This window comes from Henckelia pumila, unplaced genomic scaffold (assembly GCF_033568475.1).
Source record: "Henckelia pumila isolate YLH828 unplaced genomic scaffold, ASM3356847v2 CTG_466, whole genome shotgun sequence".
NCBI lineage: Eukaryota > Viridiplantae > Streptophyta > Magnoliopsida > Lamiales > Gesneriaceae > Henckelia > Henckelia pumila.
In genome coordinates, this window is record NW_027331833.1 from 4,970,037 (window position 1) to 4,992,611 (window position 22,575).

The following is a 22,575-nucleotide window of genomic DNA, read 5'->3' on the forward strand; positions in this document are numbered from 1 at the left end:
AATACCAGAAAAGTATAATCTAGTGGTCAACCCTGCAATCCTGCCTTGGTCACCACCTAATCTCCTCATCCTCAGGAGAACTACCTGCAATCTGCCCCATTAAATGGGGTATCCAGACAACAGAAAATAACCGAAAGTGAGCCTAAAACTCTTAGTACGAGAGTATGAGTATACACTATTATATGATGCAAATGAACTGGGTACCAAGACACTCAGGTCAAGAAAAAATCTCATAGACCGGGCCCAAGGTATATAGCACGCTGCACCGTCGCATCAGGAGGTGACTCATATACTTAGTGGATAATGGTGACCTGTTACTAGTACAAGTGTCCAACCATAACAGTGACCTGACACAACACTTATGTATCCAACCATCCACAACTCGTAGAGTGAGCGCCCTACTACATGATATCTCAAGGATATGAGATCGATATGCTCATGTATGCAACATACAGTCATGACATGTTGTATCATATAAATCATGTAATCACATAATACATGCATACTCAATCTAGATATCTCGAATAATACTTCCGTACCTTACTAAGGCAGATCCTAGAAGCTTCCCTCTAGGTTCAATCCTACCATGCAACACTACAATACATAAATACCATGTATTATCTAGCATGCTAAACATCACCTATCAAGCTCTAAAAGCCTTAATTAAACTATAGCATACTGCCTATTTCTTATAAGGATCCAGATTCATACCTTTGTCCGTCGTCAGCCCGTTGATGTCGCATGCCCCAGAGCTTGGGCATAGCCTAGCCACGACCCCTGGACACCTTGCCAAAGCTTTGTCGCTTGGCCGCTACTACGGACACTGTCTGTACTATAAAAATATACAACTTCCTACTCCAACTCTTAAAGAAAGAGTCTCTAAGCCCTTAAAATAGAGCCATTACGGGAGAGGAGATGATTTTTGGCATTTCAAAATGAGGAATTTGGACCCCTATTTATAGACGACGATCGAAATCTCCGATCGATGCATGCATGCAACATGTCCATTGGCTACGATCGGAAGCTCAGATCTGCACTTCGGAGGTTCCGATCTCCTGCATGCAACTACATGTACAAGCTCTAATGCCACGTCCCGGATGATACAGGTCGGAAGCTCCAATCGCCTGATCTGACGCTCCGATCGCTCCCAATGCTTCCGAACTGGCTTCGATGGTTCCGATCTGGCTTGAACCCTCCGAACCCTGTTCAGACCTTCCGAACTTCCCGAGCCCAAATAAGCCCGTTAAGCATTTTTCGGGTGTTTTGGACCCAATTCCTTGGTCCTCTAGATTATATTAAAATCTCGTAATCATGTTTTATTAATTTTAAACATGATTAACAAATTAATCTTGTAAAATAAAATCGGGTTATTATAATATGTTTTGTGTGTCACATGTTTTTAGCCAAAATCCTGCAGATGTTTTGACCGTTCTCAAATAGTTTAATATTACAAAGAACTCAGTCTTGAATTTTTCTGTAAAAATTGGTTTTTCAAAAATTTGTTTTTGTGGTCGTAGATTGACCATATTTCTGTCTCTTTTTTCAAGGGCGTTTTTGAACGTCCTTTATTTTTATTTTTTATTTTTCTCGGTGCTGGCTGTGACCACCGGTTCTTTTTCATTTTATTTTTATTTTTCTTTGTTGTTAGTACTGGCTGTTACCGCTGACTATATTTCTTTCATCTCCATTATTTTGTCAAATGGAGTTGCCATTTTGATGGGTGTTCTTGGCGAGGATGATGACGAGGTTGTCATTTTTTCTTCTGTCCTTTGAATTTTTCTAATTAGTCAGAGTTTAGTATCTGTATTTTGTTGAAGAGTTTGAATTTCTTTCTGTAAGTCAATTAGTTGTTCTTTCAATTGACTTAATTGTTCCATCTTGAATATATCCTGCACAAGAAAATGTATTTATACATATATAAAAAATTGTTAGTAATTTAACTCTTCTCGTGAGTAATTCGGATAGTTTTATTATGCGTATCATTGCATTTATAAATCCTTTTACAAGAATCGAACCAATCTTCATAAATGAGATTGATTATTTTACTCATAGAGTAATTTAAGTTTCTGAATATAAATCTTTTTTCATCAATTTATATTCCTCATGCTTTCTGAGGCATGTTCGGATGACTTAAAGTCATAGAATAATTCATGTTTCTGAATATAAATCTCATTTCATCAATTTATATTCTTCATACTTTCTAAGATATGTTCGGATGACTTGAAGTCATTTTTTGGATCACTTAGGATCTCTTTGATGCTATAGAATTGTTATTTCGTTACTACGGATAGTATAATTTGGGTGAAGTTCTCTAGTTAATGCATCCGGTGATGAATTATCCGTTTCTTTGACGTGATTAATCTCGAATTGATAGTGGTTTAATTTCAATTGCCATCTGATTAACCATGTTGCATTTCTTCCTGCATTTTTTGATATTTTTCTTGATTTAAAATATGTTAAATTCATATTATCTGTTCGTACTAAAAATGGTTTAGAGATAATATAAATTTCATAAGTTCTAATTGTAAAAATTATAGGTAGTAATTCTTTTTCATTTGAGTGATAATTTAGTTTTGCGACTTGAAAAGTTCTTGATTTATAATTACATAATTATTCATTATTCTTGGTAGCTGTTTTAGTAAGTTTTTCTAAATTTATCTCTCCTATATATGCTTTTAAACATGCTCCCTAATATTCGTCTACGCATCTGTTTCAATTATTATTATATCTTTATTTGAAAGAAAATATAACTCAGGGAGATTACTAATTATTTTTCTCTTAATTGTATCTATGTAATTGGTATCTTCTTTCTACCATTTCCATTATAGTCCTGTTTGAGTTTTGTTTGTAGAGGTATTCTTATTTTTGCTAGTTTCTTAATGTAGTTTTTGGAGTATGTTAGTAATCCTAGAAATCTCCTTAATCAATCTTTATCTTTGATTTCATTAGGAAAATCATGAATTTTATTAAGTATATGTTGTTGTAAACAATGTTTACCGTCTTTAATTTCTAGTCCTAGGTAATTTATCTTGGTTTTAAATAGTTGTGCTTTCTTTTCAGAAAGTATAATCTCATCTTTATGACAAACATCTAGTACTGTTATAATGTCTTATAATGTTGTTCTAATGTTTTTGAGTAAATTAATATACCATATATATAAACACAACAGAAATCTATATATGGTTTGAATGATTCATCCATGTATCTCTGAAAGATACCTGGTACTTGTTTGAGTTCGAAAAGTTATATTGTCCATTGGTATTATCTTTTTGGACAACTGAATACTGTAAGTAATTGTGTTTGTGAATCTAATTGGATTTGCCAAAATCCTGATTTACAATCTAAATCGGAGAAATATTTCATTCCTCCTATATAAGATAGTAAATCATTTTTGTTTGAGATGTAATATTCATCCATGATGGTTGCATTATTCATTTTTCGATAATCAATTACTATTCTTTTCTTGTCAGCTTTTTTTTACTGACATAAAAGGCTGGTGAAGAGTGTGGACTCTTGCTTGGAATGATTATTCTAAGTTTAAGTAATTCTTGGGGTTTTTTTTCGAATATTTTTACATCATCCATGTTGCAACTTCTCGGTGCTTCACGGATTGTGATATTAAGATCTTTAAGTTTTATTGAAACACTAAATTGTTTTCTTTTCTTAATTTTATCCTGAGAATTTTCAGAACAAATATCATAAAATTTCTTCATGATCTCTTTTTCAGGATTAATAGTTAAAATATTCTCTATTTTTAAATCTATAGGATTTGTATTTTTTTTATGAAAATTCTTTGTAAATATTTTATTTCTTAAACGAAATGACGTTCATATTTTGGGAATGTGAATCATTGATGATCTCTTGTTTAAAATTATATGATTTTCAAATTTTGTAAAAGGAAGGTATTGTCTTAAAAAGTTATTCTTTATTATAATATTCATTCCTGATTCTATTTGGTATATGACTGGTATTATAAATTTTGTTTCTTCTATTTTTATTTTTAATTTTTCTGCTACTCTATCAAGCATAATAATTGATCCATCTTCTATTCGAACTTTTAATCATTTATCATATTTCATCCAATAATGATTTGGGAGTATGTGTTTACTTGCTAGACACATATTTGCTCCTGTATCAATATAAATATGTATATGATATGATTTATGTTCTTTTATTTTTATTTGAATTTTTATATAAATACTATTAGGATTAGTCTTGTTTTTCTCCATTTCTCACCCTTTTTTTATATAGTAAATATGGGTATTTTGGGGGATTTTTGAACAAAATATTCTCCCTCCAGAGAGCAAAAAATAAGTTTTATTTGGATAGGGATTTATAAATAAGTTAAAATTGATTTTAGGGACTGATTCATAATTTCCCGTTTTAAGATATATCTTTTACCATATATAAGAGAAGAACATCGTATATTAATTATACAGAATCATTGCGTGATTTTGATTTTTTTTTCTAAGACATAAAACATTATCCATATTTTTATTAAAATAACTAAGTTATATATTATATTAGAATATCATTTTTATATTTTATTTTTATATCATGTCATTTCAATTTCAAAATTAATAACTCTTATTTTAAAACATTTTTGGGAAAAAAAAATTTATTACGAAAATCATATTTTTGCTATATGAAATCATGGAGTAATTTTGAGTTTTTCCAAAACAATAAACATCATCCATCTTATCAAATCAACTTAATGGTTTTACTACATTAACTAACATTTTTCTTTATAGTTTATTTATTTTTACTCCTATCGTTTATTTAATTTTATTTACTCCTATCGTTCTAAGACATAAAACATTATCCATCTTTATTTATTTATTTAAAAAAAACTTCGTTCTTTAATTTTATTTTTCACAAAACACGTATACATTATGTGCCACAATACGCTACAAATTTTTACCAGAATTAATTTTGGGAAAATTACATATGACTTATTTAAGTTGGCCGAATTTTGACTTTTAAAAAAAATGTTGGTCGAATTTCGATTTTGGTAGTTCAATAATAAAGTCATAGCGGATCATGTTCAGGAGCTTCTCCAGGCAGGACACATCAAAGAGGTGCAATTTTTTACCTGGTTGTCTAATGTCGTGTTGGTTCCAAAGGCTACAGGAAAGTAGAGAATGTGTGTGGATTTTCGGGACCTGAACAAATCATGTCCGAAAGATTGTTAGCCCTGCCCTGGATCGATCAGTTGGTGGACTCCACCTCGGGATGCGAGCTTCTTTGCTTTATGGATGCGTACCAGGGGTATCATGAGATCCCTTTGTCCCGGGAAGATCAGGACAAAGTCAGTTTTATCACCTCGGGAGAAACTTTCTGCTACGTGGTTATGCCTTTTGATTTGAAAAATGCTGGGGCGACATATCAAAGGATGATGGATATAGTTTTCAGATATCAGATCAGAAGGAATGTGGAGGTATACATGGACGATATTCTTATCAAATCTCGGACTCAAGATTGTTTCATATCCGACCTAGAGGAAATTTTCTCTACATTTTTCTGATTTTCTGGTACACAACCTTTTTTCTGACTTGAGCGTCGGAGTGGTTACGCCGGAAAATCTTCTGTCGTCCCACTAACTCGTTTGTTTTTGGAAGTGTGTGCAGAGCTCAGAAAACAAAATACTAATCATCCATCCATTATGTTTGTATCTGTCAAAGCCCTTCCAGCATTTTCCCGAGAAACCACACACCTTGACTACACAGTTGTTCTCGGGCATCATCATTAGCGCTATCTATAGGAAACCAAGTCTATAGACGTAGATATGGATTCTATCAAGAACCACTTCCAGAGAGTTCTCAATAGAATATCATCATCCATACTGAGCAGCTCGAGTCGCTCATCAATGCATCCATATAGAAAATCCTGGCATCCCAAATACCTCCAAAAGGGAAAGAGATCTTTGTGGAAGAGGAGTCCTAAGGTGACTCACACCCTGACCCTAAGGAAATTCCAAAAGAGAAGGAGAGACTTCTCTGATAGATTCCATGGATACTGCAGTAGCAGATGAACTAAGAGAGCACAGAAAGAAGATACAAATATTGGAGGAGTTTAGTACCCGGACAGCTCATCAAGTCAAAACCCAAGCTGTCCCTTTTCCTCGGAGGTGATAAGTGAGCCCTTGCATGCACATTATAAATCTACTAAATTTCGAGAATATGATGGGAGCACAGACCCGAAAGAACACTTGGCCCGGTTCGAGAACGTGGCCATGTTACATTGCTATGAATACAGAATCAAATGCAAGGCCTTCTTGACCACCCTGGTAAACTCTGCCCAGAGGTGATTTGAGAAGCTGGAGCCCCAAAGCATCTGCTCCTTTGGGGAATTCAGAGAAGTCTTTCTATAGCATTTCAGTGGCAGTAAGAGATACAAGAAGACTGCCTTCAGTCTGTTCAAGGAAAGGTATTCGGGAGAGGAATCTTTGCGAACATACATCAGAAAGTTTAACAAATATGCCCTGGAGGTCCCTACCTATGCTCAGGAGACCAAAACTACAGCCTTCACCCAAGGGCTCCGGGAGGGGGAGTTCTTCAAGTCCTTAGTTGAAAGGGCCCGTGTCCTGATTTAATATTTAATGATCAAACAACCAGGATTAATTAATGTAAACAGCGAAAACGAGTTAAAAATTTGCGTTTGGACCTACAGAAATTTCGGCATGACCTATTCGTAAATAGGACATCCCAAAAACCTGTACAACACAACCAGCAATATATACTCGAAAATAGAGTCACAACTCCAATTTACAAACCTATAGCCGCACTGGCCAGGACTAAACACATGCAGAGCCGGCAAGGCTCGATCACACAAATAATCATTCAAAACAAGGTCCAAAACTATTTATACAGATACACAGGGCATCACCCCGGCAAATATAAAACTTGCTAAACTGATATATATACATATATCTGGGAACTCGACTCCACGCTCGCCTCACTGGGTACCACTAGATGACGCTCCACCAGATGCGTCAAATCCCCCTGGATAACCTGCTATGGAATCACAAACAGCCACAACATAAAAAGAAAACAGGGGTCGGACCCCAGTACGACGAACTATAAAAATTACGACAAATATAACTGACATGAATAAAATCAAGTACAATGCAATGAAATGCAATGTAATGCATGACAGGTATCAATGAAATAAGGGATACCAAAAGGAGTCCAAATAATCGTATCACAATAAACTCAGTGGCCACCCATGCCAGGAACGCAGCAGACCTCGAATCATCACTGCTAATCCATACACGTAGCATCGGAGGATGATAGGAGCGACCCGTCCAGCCTCATGCTGTCATCAGGAGTGTCGTACGTAGCATCGAGAGCACGGTTGCTACCCGCTCGGTCTCGTGCTAACTCAGGAGTGCACTAAATAATGTCACTCGCTCCATCGATGACTCAATACATCTCAAGAGATCAATATCAATAACAATCAAAGGAGTCAAGGCTCAACGTGCTATGAAAAATTGTAAATGAGTGAATGCAATCATATAATCCACATAAGCATATAAAGCACATTATCACTCATTACAAAATACTTAATATCATAACATGCCATTATAGGCGTCGTAATATAAACAGTTCATACGTACCTTAACCAACACTTAATTTACCACGGAAATATCTCAAGTATTTCTCGGATATTCCAATCCCAAATTTTCAGAATCTGTAATTCCAGAAAAATTGCTCATAAATCCTAAAATTCATATTTCATATTAAAACATCCTATCAATGACCAAATATCGAATATACGACTCTAAAACGTCGAAATACTGAAATTAAAACAATCTGAAGTTTTCCGAAAATTCCTACAAATTTCGAAAATTCGCATTTATATTTTCTAGAGCATCTAAACACTCCATTAATGAATAATCAACACTAAAATTCGAAAATCCCCAATATAAAAAAAAAATCTGAAAATTCGAAATTAATCCCAAATAAATTCTGAAAAATAGTCAATACCTTCAATCGACTCCGATATAATACCTACAACCAATAATACATCAAATATCAATTATCGGAAGTCAATCGAATCGAAATTCCCAAAATTCGAAACCCTAACTACTGAAAATAACCTCAAAGCTTGGAATTAAAGGTCTAACCAACTAACACAACCTACCCCTAAACTCCGGCGACGATCGGCGGTGGCAAACGGCGGCTGTTGACGTCGGGTTTCTAAAACGGCGACGAAACCTTACGAACTTGGTATCAAAAAAAAGCTCTCGTCGCGAGGATTCCGGAACTATATTTATTTTCGAAAATCGATAACCGACGGAAAAGTTACGGCGATTTGAAAAAATGAAGAAATTTTAAAAACAAAGAAACAGAAGGGAAGGATACGGAGGGAAAGAGACGGTGGAGAGAGAGAGAGAGTTTATTATATATATATATTATATATTTATATATAGATATGTATTAGTTTAATGTGTGTTTTATTTTATTCATTCGGGGTTCAAACTTGATCCGGTTTGAGTTATTTCAACTCTTGTGTGCTCTATAAATAACATATTCATTTTAATATCGTCTATAAACCGATATTTATAAATACATATTTTTAACACACAAATTAATTAATATATTAATATCGGGTCCTTACATTTCTCCCCCTCTAAAAAAAAGATTTCGTCCTCGAAATCAAACACACATCAAACTTATATACATAGTGGTCAAACATCTACCACTGATAGTACATAGAAAAATCAGAGTACATGGCATAAGTCACCACATTGTCAAACAAATGAGGCCATTCTTGACGCATTCTAGACTCCAATTCCCACGTAGCTTCTTCTCTCCCATGTCTACTCCATTCAACCATAACCAAAGGAATCATTTTGTTCCTAAGTTGCTTTTCTTTACGATCAAGAATCTGCACTGGATACTCAACATAGCTAAGGGAACTATCCAACTCCACATCATCAGCCCTCAAGATATGAGAAGGATCTGGTTCATACTTCCGCGGCATAGATACGTGAAATACATCATGTATCGCAAACAAACTCTGCGGCAAGTTCAAACGATACGCCAAAATACCAATCTTCTCAACAATCTCATATGGACCGATATAACGAGGAGCTAATTTACCTTTACGTCCAAATCTCATAGTACCACGAAATGGTGATACTTTCAAGAAAACAAAATCGCCAACCTGAAATTCTAAAGGTCTACGTCTATTATTAGCATAGCTGGCTTGACGATCCTGGGCTGCTTTCATTCTTTTCCTGATCAGTTCAAATTTTTCTTTCATCTCTTGAATAAACTCTGGTCCTGACAACTGTAGTTCTCCTACTTCTTCCCAACAGATCGGAGATCTACATTTTCTGCCATACAAGGCTTCAAATGGTGCCATCCCGATAGATACTTGGTAACTGTTATTGTAAGAGAATTCCACCAAAGCTAAAGATTCTTGCCAACCACCACTAAAATCCATCACAACAGCTTGTAATAAATCTTCAAGCGTCTGAATAGTTCTTTCAGATTGACCATCTGTCTGTGGATGATAAGCAGTACTCATGACCAATTTAGAACCCAAATCTGATTGCAAACTAGACCAAAACTTAGAAGTAAATCTGGGATCACGGTCTGATACTATAGTAACTGGCACACCATGCAATCGCACTATCTGATCAATGTACATTTTTGCCATTTTCGTATATGTCCAAGTACGATCATATGGAATAAAATGGGCAGATTTAGACAATCTATCCACAATAACCCAAATGGCATCACAACCACGATTAGATCGAGGTAGGTGTGTCATGAAATCCATAGTAATGTGTTCCCAATTCCACTGTGGTACTTCAAGACTAAGTAACATACCACCTGGTCTCATTCTTTCAGCCTTAACTTGTTGACACGTCAAACACTTAGCCACAAAATCAGAAATATCATTCTTCATACCTTCCCACCAGTAATGGGCTTTCAAGATATGATACATCTTTCTAATTCCAGGATGTATACTATGTCGACTACAATGAGCTTCTCGTAGTATATCATCTTTCAAATCTATCAAATTCGGAACCACAAGTCTACCATTATAACGCAAACATCCATCAGAAGCAACAAGAAATTACCCTGACTGACCAGCTGGAGTTAATTCTTTCAAGTGATGAATGTATGGATCAGTCTTTTGTGCTGCTTTGATTTTCGAAATTATTCGTGGTTCAACTTGAATAGATGAAACTATGAAATGATTACCTTTAGCTCGATAAGTCCATCCTGACGTTCCCAAATGCTCATGAACTTTAGAAATAGTTAAAGATGCCAACATCTTAGTATGAACTTTTCTGCTCAAAGCATCTGCAACTTGATTCACGTTTCCTGGCTGGTATTGAATATCACAGTCAAAATCCTTAAGCAGTTCCAACCATCGACGTTGTCTCATATTCAAATCAGACTGTGTGAATAAATATTTCAGACTCTTATGATCGGAATAAATCACAAACTGTTCACCGTACAGATAATGACGCCATATTTTCAATGCATGCACAATGGCAGCCAATTCTAAATCATGAACTGGATAACGAGTCTCATGTGCTTTCAATTGACGAGATGCATACGCTATCACGCGTCCATTTTGCATCAAAACACAACCCAGTCCATTCAAAGAAGCATCTGTACAGACAACAAATCCACTTGAACCTGAAGGTAATGCTAGTACTGGAGCCGTAGTCAATTTCTCTTTCAAAGTCTGAAAACTAGTTTCACATTCCTCAGTCCACACAAAACTTCGATCTTTTTGCGTCAATATAGTCATAGGCCTAGCTATTTCAGAAAATCCCTTGATGAAACGCCTATAATATCCAGCCAAACCCAAAAAGCTACGAATCTCAGAGACATTGGTTGGTCTGGACCAATTAAGAACAGCTTTAATTTTACTAGGATCGACAGATACCCCTTGTGCTGATATCACATGTCCTAGAAATAATACTCTGTCCAGCCAAAATTCACACTTCGAAAACTTAGCATATAATTGTGATGTTCTGAGTGTCTGAAGAACTAATGTTAAATGTTCTTTATGCTCCTTCCTTGACTTAGAATAAATCAAAATGTCATCAATGAAAACGATAAAAAATCGATTTATAAACTCCCGAAACACACGATTCATTAAATCCATAAAAACCGCTGGAGCATTAGTCAACCCGAAAGGCACAACTAAGAACTCATAATGTCCGTAACGCGTTCGAAATGCTGTCTTGGAAACATCTTCCTCTCGAACTCGAAGTTGATGATATCCGGAACGAAGATCAATTTTTGAATATACAGATGTACCCTGCAACTGATCAAACAAATCATCAATTCATGGCAAAGGATACTTATTCTTCACAGTAGCCTGATTCAATTGCCGATAATCGATGCACATTCTCATCGTTCCGTCTTTCTTCTTCACAAACAAGACTGGAGCACCCCAAGGTAATACACTTGGTCTAATATAACCTTTTTCCAGCAAATCTTGCAATTGCGTCTTGAGTTCTTTCAATTCTGCTGGAGCTAATCGATATGGAGCTCGGAAAATAGGACTTGTCCCTGGCATTAATTCAATGCTAAGATCTATTTCCCTTTGAGGCGGAAAACCCGGAATCTCAACAGGAAATACATCAGGAAAATCCTTAACGACAGGAATATCTGAAACTTTCAATTTCTCTTCCTTCGTCGCATCAAGAGCATAAATCATAAATCCTTCATTTCCTATCGACAATAATCTAAACATTTCCATTGTCGATACTAATGGAATGCGAGATTGTGAATCACTACCATAAAAATTTCACTTATTGCCATAATACGGTCTAAATCTCACAATGCCATGGAAACAATCAACCGTAGCTCTATAATTCATCAGTGTATCCATACCCAAGATACAGTCAAAATCAGACATAGCTAGTTTGATTAGATTGGTTATCATGATCTTATCCTCAAATCTAATCACACAATTCAAAATTATCTCATTAGACATCAAGAAAACACCAGCAGGAGTAGCAACAGACACAGTATCCAATAACGGAGTAAAAGCAATCTCATGCTCATCAGCAAATGTAACAGATAAAAATGAATGAGATGCTCCTGTGTCTATCAAGATACGTGCAGGATACTCAAAAATATAACAAATACCTGCAATAACTCCCCCAGGTGCATCTTGTGTCTGATCCTGAGTCATAGCATGGACTTGAGCCTGCTGTGGACCTGGAAAACGCTGCAGACTCTGAGGAGATGGATACCTAGGCTGCTGAGTGGACTGTACTGGAACATAAGGCTGTGTAGGAGCAAACTGTGGTACAGGAGCATATGGTCTGAATGATGGTCGTCCAGGAAACTGTCCAAACTGTTGTGGTTGAAATTGCTGTCTTCCAGCATTTGGACATACTCGAGACGAATGTCCAGCCTGCCCACAAGTATAACAAGTTCCTGGAAATCCTGTACAATGTGCACTCAAATGCTTACCACCACATCTATCACAGTACACCCTACCAGACAATCCAACTGAACTTTCTGCACGACTACCACTGGAACTCGATGAACTAGACTGTTGTTTCTTTTTAAATGGTTTCCCCTTAGCTTTAAACCAAGGCCTTTTCGCTTGCTGATAAGATTGAATAGGCTGATATAAAGGTAAACCCATTGGTGTCTGTGAACTACTTCCAGCTCCTTGAGGACTAGCTGCTGGGATTGATTGTGGTTCACCCCTGAGTAGAATTGCTTCAATCTTCTTTGCCTTTTCTACCACTTTCATATAAGTCGATGGAGTTCCAGTAGTTACCAACGTATGAATCGTTTGTGTAAGCCCCTTCAGAAAATGTGAAAGCTTTGATCGATCATTCTTTGCAACATGTGGGACATAAGGCAAAAGAGCAGAAAACTGAGAAGCATATTCAACAACAGATTTATTGCCTTGCACCAACAGATTAAATTCATCTTCTTTAGCATAATAATATGATGGTGGTGCATATTCATGTGCAAACTGCTTACGAAATACTTCTCATGTGATCTTTTCACCAGAATCAGAAAGTGTTTCTGCTGTCGTTTCCCACCAAAGTTGCGCATGGTCTTTAAGTTGAAAAGAAACTAACTTCAGTCGAATTTCATCAGGATACTCTAGTCCATTAAACATATTGTTGAGACTTTTCAACCAACTAGCAGGTTTCTCACTTCCTTCATTACCAAAGAACTTTTGCGGACGCAACTCCTGAAATTGAGAAATTATTAATCGAATTTCTCCCATTTTCTCTGTCAATTGGGCTACTGGATCAGACTTAGCCTGAATCGCTTTTCCTTTGTCAGGATTTACCCGTGGCTGTTGTTCCACCTCTAATACCACATCTCTCGGAGGCTGAACGGCTGGTCGACCACGTCTTTCCCTGACAATATCATCAAGATTTCTAACATTTTTCGCTGCAGACTCTTCTACAATTTCTTTTCCTTTTCTACCTATTCCTCCCGGTGCCATTCTACAAGACACAAGGATTTAAATACACAGGCAGAAATATCTTAACGAACAGAAAACTATGATAGAAACTCAGAGTTCTAATAAGAATTCATAAACTAAGTTCTGAAGCCAAGAACTACTGGTTCTATCAAATAAGTTCAAATAATAAACACAACAAGCAAGTCACGTAAAAACAAGTAGTCACACACATACGCAACCATTTTGTTAGTGTCTAAACTCGAGTGTCCTAGACTCTAGTTCAAGCAATCCCAATATACGCTCTGATACCAAATGAAAGGGCCCGTGTCCTGATTTAATATTTAATGATCAAACAACCAGGATTAATTAATGTAAACAGCGAAAACGAGTTAAAAATTTGCGTTTGGGCCTACAGAAATTTCGGCATGACCTATTCGTAAATAGGACATCCCAAAAACCTGTACAACACAACCAGCAATATATACTCGAAAATAGAGTCACAACTCCAATTTACAAACCTATAGCCGCACTGGCCAGGACTAAACACATGCAGAGCCGGCAAGGCTCGATCACACAAATAACCATTCAAAACAAGGTCCAAAACTATTTATACAGATACACAGGGCATCACCCCGGCAAATATAAAACTCGCTATACTGATATATATACATATATCTGGGAACTCGACTCCACGCTCGCCTCACTGGGTACCACTAGATGACGCTCCACCAGATGCGTCAAATCCCCCTGGATAACCTGCTATGGAATCACAAACAACCACAGCATAAAAAGAAAACAGGGGTCGGACCCCAGTACGACGAACTATAAAAATTACGACAAATATAACTGACATGAATAAAATCAAGTACAATGCAATGAAATGCAATGTAATGCGTGACAGGTATCAATGAAATAAGGGATACCAAAAGGAGTCCAAATAATCGTATCACAATAAACTCAGTGGCCACCCGTGCCAGGAACGCAGCAGACCTCGAATCATCACTGCTAATCCATACACGTAGCATCGGAGGGTGACAGAAGCGACCCGTCCAGCCTCATGCTGTCATCAGGAGTGTCGTACGTAGCATCGAGAGCACGGTTGCTACCCGCTCGGTCTCATGCTAACTTAGGAGTGCACTAAATAATGTCACTCGCTCCATCGATGACTCAATACATCTCAAGAGATCAATATCAATAGCAATCAAAGGAGTCAAGGCTCAACGTGCAATGAAAAATTGTAAATGAGTGAATGCAATCATATAATCCACATAAGCATATAAAGCACATTATCACTCATTACAAAATACTTAATATCATAACATGCCATTATAGGCGTCGTAATATAAACAGCTCATACGTACCTCAACCAACACTTAATTTACCACGGAAATATCTCAAGTATTTCTCGGATATTCCAATTCCAAATTTTCAGAATCTGTAATTCCAGAAAAATTGCTCATAAATCCTAAAATTCATATTTCATATTAAAACATCCTATCAATGACCAAATATCGAATATACGACTCTAAAACGTCGAAATACTGAAATTAAAACAATCTGAAGTGTTCCGAAAATTCCTACAAATTTCGAAAATTCGCATTTATATTTTTTAGAGCATCTAAACACTCCATTAATGAATAATCAACACTAAATTCGAAAATCTCCAATATAAAAAAAAATCTGAAAATTCGAAATTAATCCCAAATAAATTCTGAAAAATAGTCAATACCTTCAATCGACTCCGATATAATACCTACAACCAATAATACATCAAATATCAATTATCGGAAGTCAATCGAATCGAAATTCCCAAAATTCGAAACCCTAACTACTGAAATAACCTCAAAGTTTGGAATTAAAGGTCTAACCAACTAACACAACCTACCCCTAAACTCCGGCGACGATCGGCGGTGGCAAACGGCGGCGGCTGTTGACGTCGGGTTTCTAAAACAGCGACGAAACCTTACGAACTTGGTATCAAAAGAAAGCTCTCGTCGTGAGGATTCCGAAACTATATTTATTTTCGAAAATCGATAACCGACGGAAAAGTTACGGCGATTTGAAGAAATGAAGAAATTTTAAAAACAAAGAAACAGAAGGGAAGGATACGAAGGGAGAGAGACGGTGGAGAGAGAGAGAGTTTATTATATATATATTATATATTTATATATAGATATGTATTAGTTTAATGTGTGTTTTATTTTATTCATTCGGGGTTCAAACTTGATCCGGTTTGAGTTATTTCAACTCTTGTGTGCTCTATAAATAACATATTCATTTTAATATCGTCTATAAACCGATATTTATAAATACATATTTTTAACACACAAATTAATTAATATATTAATATCGGGTCCTTACATTGGTGAAGAAATCTCCTCGGGATTTCGAGGATCTGTTAGCTCGGGCAGAAAAATATATTAATATGGAAGAATCTCATAAACAGAAGAGGTAAATAGCCAAGAGGGATGGTTAGGCGGACATTCGAGTGCCGAGAGTGACCAGCTGGGAAGACTTGCCCAATACACCACCCTGAAAGCTGCCCGAGATCGGATGGTAAATGTTTGTGAAGAGGAGCAAGTAGCTCGGGACCCACCCCAGGTAAGGGAGTCGGGGAAATATTGTGCATATCATCATGAGTGTTCCCATGACACCAGTGAATGCAGGAAGATTAATCAAGAACAGAAGAGGCCCAACCCAGGGGTGACAAAACACGCAGGGAAAAGCCTCGAGGTCCCCTTGGATCCAGGGTCCTCACAAATTTTTCCCCCCTAAGCCCGCTTCCTCCAACCTGGGTAATAGAGGGGACCGGGTGCCAACCCCTCGGAGGAGAGATAGTCGGCCAGAGGATATGCCAGCTCAAGGGGTTATTAATATGATCGCAAGAGGGTCAACGGATGAGGATTCTAACCTAGCTCGGAAAGCTTGGAGCCGAAGAGAAATCTTGGGGGTGGAAACGGGCAGTCGGGGGAACATATCGGTTATTACTTTCGGACCATAGGACTTGGAGGAGGTGTGCGCTCCACATAATGATGTCCTGCTCATCCAAGCCAGGGTAGCTAAATATGATGTGCGTTGGGTATTCGTGGACTCGAGAAGCTCTGTTAATTTTATCTTTCAGGATGCTTTCGATCAGATGAATTTGCAAGGATATAAGTTGAACCTTGTGAAGACAGAACTTTACGGCTTCGCTGGTCATACTATCCAACCTCAAGGGGAAATGTTGCTGCCTCTGACCCTAGGGACAGGAAGCTTGAGAAAGAGAGTGATGACGTTCACTGTGATAAATGCTCCTTCATCTTATAATGTCATATTGGTCTAACCAAGAATGCAGACATATTTGCATGGTCCTCTTCTAGACTGAGTGGGATTCCGTCTCAGATGGAGAAGCATAAATTAAATATCATCTCGGGAGCCCGACCAGTCAAGCAGAAGAAAAGGCATTTTGGGGTAGAAAAAAATAAAGTCATGGAAGATCATGTTCAGGAGCTTCTGGGGCAAGGCACACCAAGGAGGTACAATTTTCTATTGTTGTCTAAAGTCGTGTTGGTTCTAAAGGGTACATGGAAGTGGAGAATGTGTGTGGATTTTCGGGACCTAAACAAAGCATGTTCGAAAGATTGTTACCCCTTGCCCCGGACTCCACATCGGGATGCGAGCTGCTTTGCTTTATGGATGCGTACCAGGGATATCATCATCCCTTTGGCCCGGGAATATCAGGACAAAGTCAGTTTTATCACCTCGGGAGGAACTTTCTACTATGTGGTTATGCCTTTGGTTTGAATAATGCTGGGGTCACATATCAAAGGATGATGGATAGAGTCTTCAGAGATCAGATCGGAGGAATGTGGAGGTATACGTGGACGATATTCTTATCAAATCTTGGACTCGGGATTGTTTCATATCCGACCTAGAGGAAACTTTTTCTACATTTCTCTAATTTTCTGGTACACAACATTTTTTCTGAATTGAACGTCGGAGTGGTCACGCCGAAAAATCTTCTGACGTCCCACTAACTCATTTGTTGTTTGAAGTGTGTGCAGAGCTCAAAAAACAAAATACTAACCATCCATCCATTGGGTTTGTATCTGTCAAAGCCCTTCCAACATTTGCCCGAGCAACCGTCGACCTTGACTACCCGGGTTGTTCCCGGGCATCATCAAATAATTTTAATTGGTTGGATGTGCTTGATTTTTTTTAAGAAAATAAAAAACATTTTTAGAGAGTTATATACATTCATACTTTTCACGGGCCAATTAACCCGAAAACTGGTCAGGCCATTGCATTGGGATTTGGGAAAAGACTAGTTCTTAGAGCTGTCAAACGGGTCAACCCATGGTGGGGCAGGCCGGCCCACCAAAAACCCACCTTTTGGCGGGTTGATGGCGGGCCGACCTACCATCCTGGCGGGCTGGAAATTCTCAACTCAACCCAACCCAAGGTGGGTTGCGGGTTAGGCGGGTCGGCCCGCGGGTTAGATCACGACAAATAAAAATAAATAAATAATATTATAATTAATTATAAATATCATTTCATAAATAAATATTAATAGAAATATAATAATAAAAATTTTAATTATTGATTTCATGTGTGTAAATTTTATATAAAGTAATTAATACAAAAAAAATCACAACTTTTATTAAAAAAATACATATATAACAATAAAATTAAAAATAAATTATTAATTTTACAGGCCCGCGGGCCAACCCAGGCCCGCGACGGGTCAACCCGCGCGGGTCGCGGGCCTAGGCGGGTTGGCCCATCTAAGCCCACCTTCTGTTGGGTTGAAAAAATTTCAACCCAACCCACTTAAATTGTGTGGCGGACCGGGCCAATCCGGCGAGTCTAACCCAAATTGACGGCTCTACTAGTTCTCATAGAAGTTGGTCTAGGGCCCATAACTATTTCGAGGGTTGGCCCTTATATCACGCCTTTACAGCCCATTTTCAGGGAACCTCAATACTAGTTAATTAATAATTTTAAAAATTCGGACTCCATACATTATAAAAATATCAGGAAAAGAGCAAATGTAATCACGCAACCATTCACCATTAATTATAAATTTGCGATGATAATTTTTTTTATAACTTTATGTGACATAAATTTTTATATAGAATATAATAAAATCCACGTAATTTATTTTTTTATCTAAATTTTTATTTGAGTTCGCTACAATCTAATAAGAATATATCTTGTGATACGGTTACATGATACGAGTTAATTATGTCTATATTTACAATAAAAAATAATATATTTTTTTATGAATTATCCAAACAAGAGACCCGTGTCACAAAATGGACACGTATTATGAGTTTTTGTGAATTAATAAGTTAGAACTGTAATTTCAGTTCCAGCGATTTCGATTTATCAATACAGTTAGTACTTAGTACGACGGTTTCTTGCTCGATAAAATAGAAAGAGATATTGCAAAAAGTGATTGAAAAAATCCATTGGTACATAAGAATGCAACCACATCACAACATTTAAATCATACATAAGTGATGTTTTAGTTCATACATAGATTTATTTAATACACACGACCACATCTTATACGACTTGTTTTTCTCACTTCATTATATACATCATCTTATTATTTCATTCAACACTCCAAGAACATAAAATGAAGCACAAATAACACAGGAGCCAAAGTGGCTCCATCAGTATTCTTTCACGAGTTTCGCTTTCTCCAAAATATATTTCCCCTCTTTATATCGTTGGCTCGCATCGAAAGCTCGGATATAAGTCCAACCCATCTCCTCGTTACATTTGCTGCAAAAGATGTTAGCAATTGAGAAATATCCAGTAATAAGTTTCCTCTCCTCCTTTGGCCCGATCACTATATTCATCGCATGATCGAACAGATAAGCTTGTCCACTTCTTGCCTTTGAAAAAAAAAAAGAAGAGAAGAATTAATTTTGTAGATTTAATCTAAGAAAAATTGGCTGAATTTTGATTTTGATCATCTTAGTAATCAAATTTAAGTTTTTAGGATAATTCTCGTTCGCATATCATAGTCGGCGTTGGACATGATGTCGGGGAATTGATAACATGTTTCAACGTTCCAAGAATATACTCCCTCCGTCCCAATTATAATGTCCATGTTTCCTTTTTTATTTGTCCCAAATATATAGTCATATATCATAATTAGTAATATTTTTTTACACTCATTTCCTAACATACCCCTATTAACTACACCTTGAAAATTGTGCAATCATTTTTTAATACATTAAATAGAGATAAAATAGGAAGTTTATATAAAATTTGATTTTCCAATAAATTTTTCTTAATCTGTGTGAAAATCCAAAGAAAACATTATATATGGGACGGAGGGAGTATTAAAATTGAGAGAGAGAGAGTTATAATACCGAAACTAACCTTTGAGTGATCACGTATTCGAAATTAAATGATCACGTACTCGAAATTAAATCAAATCAAAATATCATCCTTAAATGCACTATTAAGACTCTATTGAAAATGTCGATGCCACCCATGTGGGTAGTACCCATCGTTCATCGGTATTCACACCTTACACACTGGATTTTCATCACAAGTTTTAACAATTTTAAAAGTATACAAAATTAAACTCAAAAACAAAAAGATTTAAATATATACATATATTTATTTATTTATTTGTATACAAATACTCCATCCGTTTTGATTATACAAACAATGTTTTTTTTGTCCCAAATATATAGGCATACATCATATTTAGTAATATTATTTTTACACTTCTTTACCAATATATCCCTATTAACTAATATTGATAGTTGTGCAATTATTTTTTGAACACATTAAATAGGGATAAAATAAAAAATGTATACTTAATTTATTTTTCTAATGATTTTTTCTTAATCTATATATATATATATATATATATATATATATATATATATATATATATATATATATATATAAATATATATACTAGTATCCCGCTTAGGGCTGGCAAAAAATACCGAAATGCCGTCATACCGTCTTTATCGTACCGAAAAAAAACCGAAAATATCGAAAATTTCGTTACACCTTAAATTTCGGTATGGTATGATACCTTACCGAAATTTTCGGTATCGATATCGGTATAAGATTTTCGAGTTTTTGATATTTCGGTATACCGGAAAAAAATCGGTATACACGGTATCGGTATGATACCGTTTATACCGATATTATTTTAAAAAATAGTATAAAAAATCGGTATACACGGTATCATACTGATACCGTACCGAATTTCGGTATTCGGTACGGTATCGGTATGGATTTATGGCATACCGAAATTTCAGTTTATCGACATGTCGGTATATCGAAATTTTCGGTACGGTATCGGTATCGAAAATTTCGATATCGAAATTCGATATTCGGTACGGTATGCGGTATACCGTATCGAACCACCCCTAATCCCACTGCACGCGTTGCGTGCTCATACATTTTGTTTTTTTAAAAAAGACAATAAACAATAAATTGTAAAATTAAAAAATAATAAAACAATAAATAATAAATTTTAAAATTAAAAAATAATAAAAATATTACGTTTTCCTAAACAAATATTCACAAAAAATATATATATCTTATAAAGTGAATGCCACATGTAAATAAAATAATAGCAAAGGCACAAAGTGAGCTTTTAATGGTTAGAAAAGAGGAAACCGTATAAAATGACTATTTTGTCCGGTTTTATTGAAAATTAAGTTAGAAGATAATGGTAATTTCAAATCAAGTTTCACCAATTAATTGAAAATTTGTTAATTACATGGTCTCTATTTTAATAATAATATATATATATATATATATATAATATAAAAGTATAAGTAAACCCCGATCATTATAATTATGCAAATTAAGAAAAGTGTCGGAACTCACAATGAAACTTTTGGAAAGGAGATCACGGGCCAGAGCAACAGGGTTCCGGCACTTTCTGCAGCTGTAGATCGGATGTCCGCTGATTTCTACCATTGAATTCACAATATATATATATATATATATAGAATCAAAGATCGATTCAAGACCATATTTGGCACTTTAATTAATGGCGGGGGAAGATATATAATTGAACCTAAACAGCTAATTAAGCTACAAGGATCTGCCTTCCGATCATCAATGGAGAAATAAGATTGGATTTAGACTTTAATTTGTGGGAGCTACAATAATATATAACCACAAGTTTGACCTCAGGTCTTTTATAGCCTCTATTATTGCAGAGTTAGTTGGATATGGATATGGATATGGATATGGATATGGATATGAAGTGGGCTGTGGACGTCTTCTACGGGACCGAATTATGAGTTTATATTTATGATACAAATTGATTTGATTTATATTTATAATAAAAAATAACATTTTTTCATTTGTTGAATCGAATAAGATATTAACATCACAAAACTGAAATACATGAGACAGTTTTGTAAGAGTTTTTGTGTCGGATTAGATGACACACCGTCTCATGCTTTTTGAAAAGTTGACACGTGGAATATATACTATAGACCAACATACATGGATGGTTACAAGGCTATTTATTTGCTAGAGTAAATTAACAATTTATAAGAAAATAAAGTTTAAATGTGGTATCATGAGATCTTTTAGTTACCACCATTGTTATTATTAATAAATATATGATGAAAACCATATTTTTGTATATATTTTAAAAATTGTGTTATTGAGTTTGGAGACAACAGAAAGCATGCCCAAAGAAGTGAAAATTATATTAATTAGCAAGAAAAATAAAGAAAAACACGCATGGATACCTACAAATTACAAATATCTATTTATTTTATTAAAGTTGAGATGTTGGTAGGTTGGTATAACTAGCTCCTCTTTATTAATATATATCTATTCTATTTTATTAAAGTTGATAGGTTGGTAGGTTGGTATAACCAACTCCTCTTTATTTCACCCTTTAATATATATTTAATAATTTATTTGCACCAAATACCAATGTGTAATATTGAAAATGCACACTTCTCTCCCGTGAAGTTTTAATAGACATCTTCAACCCTGACCTTTTACAAAATTAGCACACGTGCCCCTTTATATGAGCGATTATTGCACACGCGTCCCTCATACGACTGAACAAATATTTTGATTTTTTTGGCATCAAATACCATGTTAAATATTAAAATTGCATATTTGACCCCTTGAGAGTATAACTATTAAATCTTTTCAATC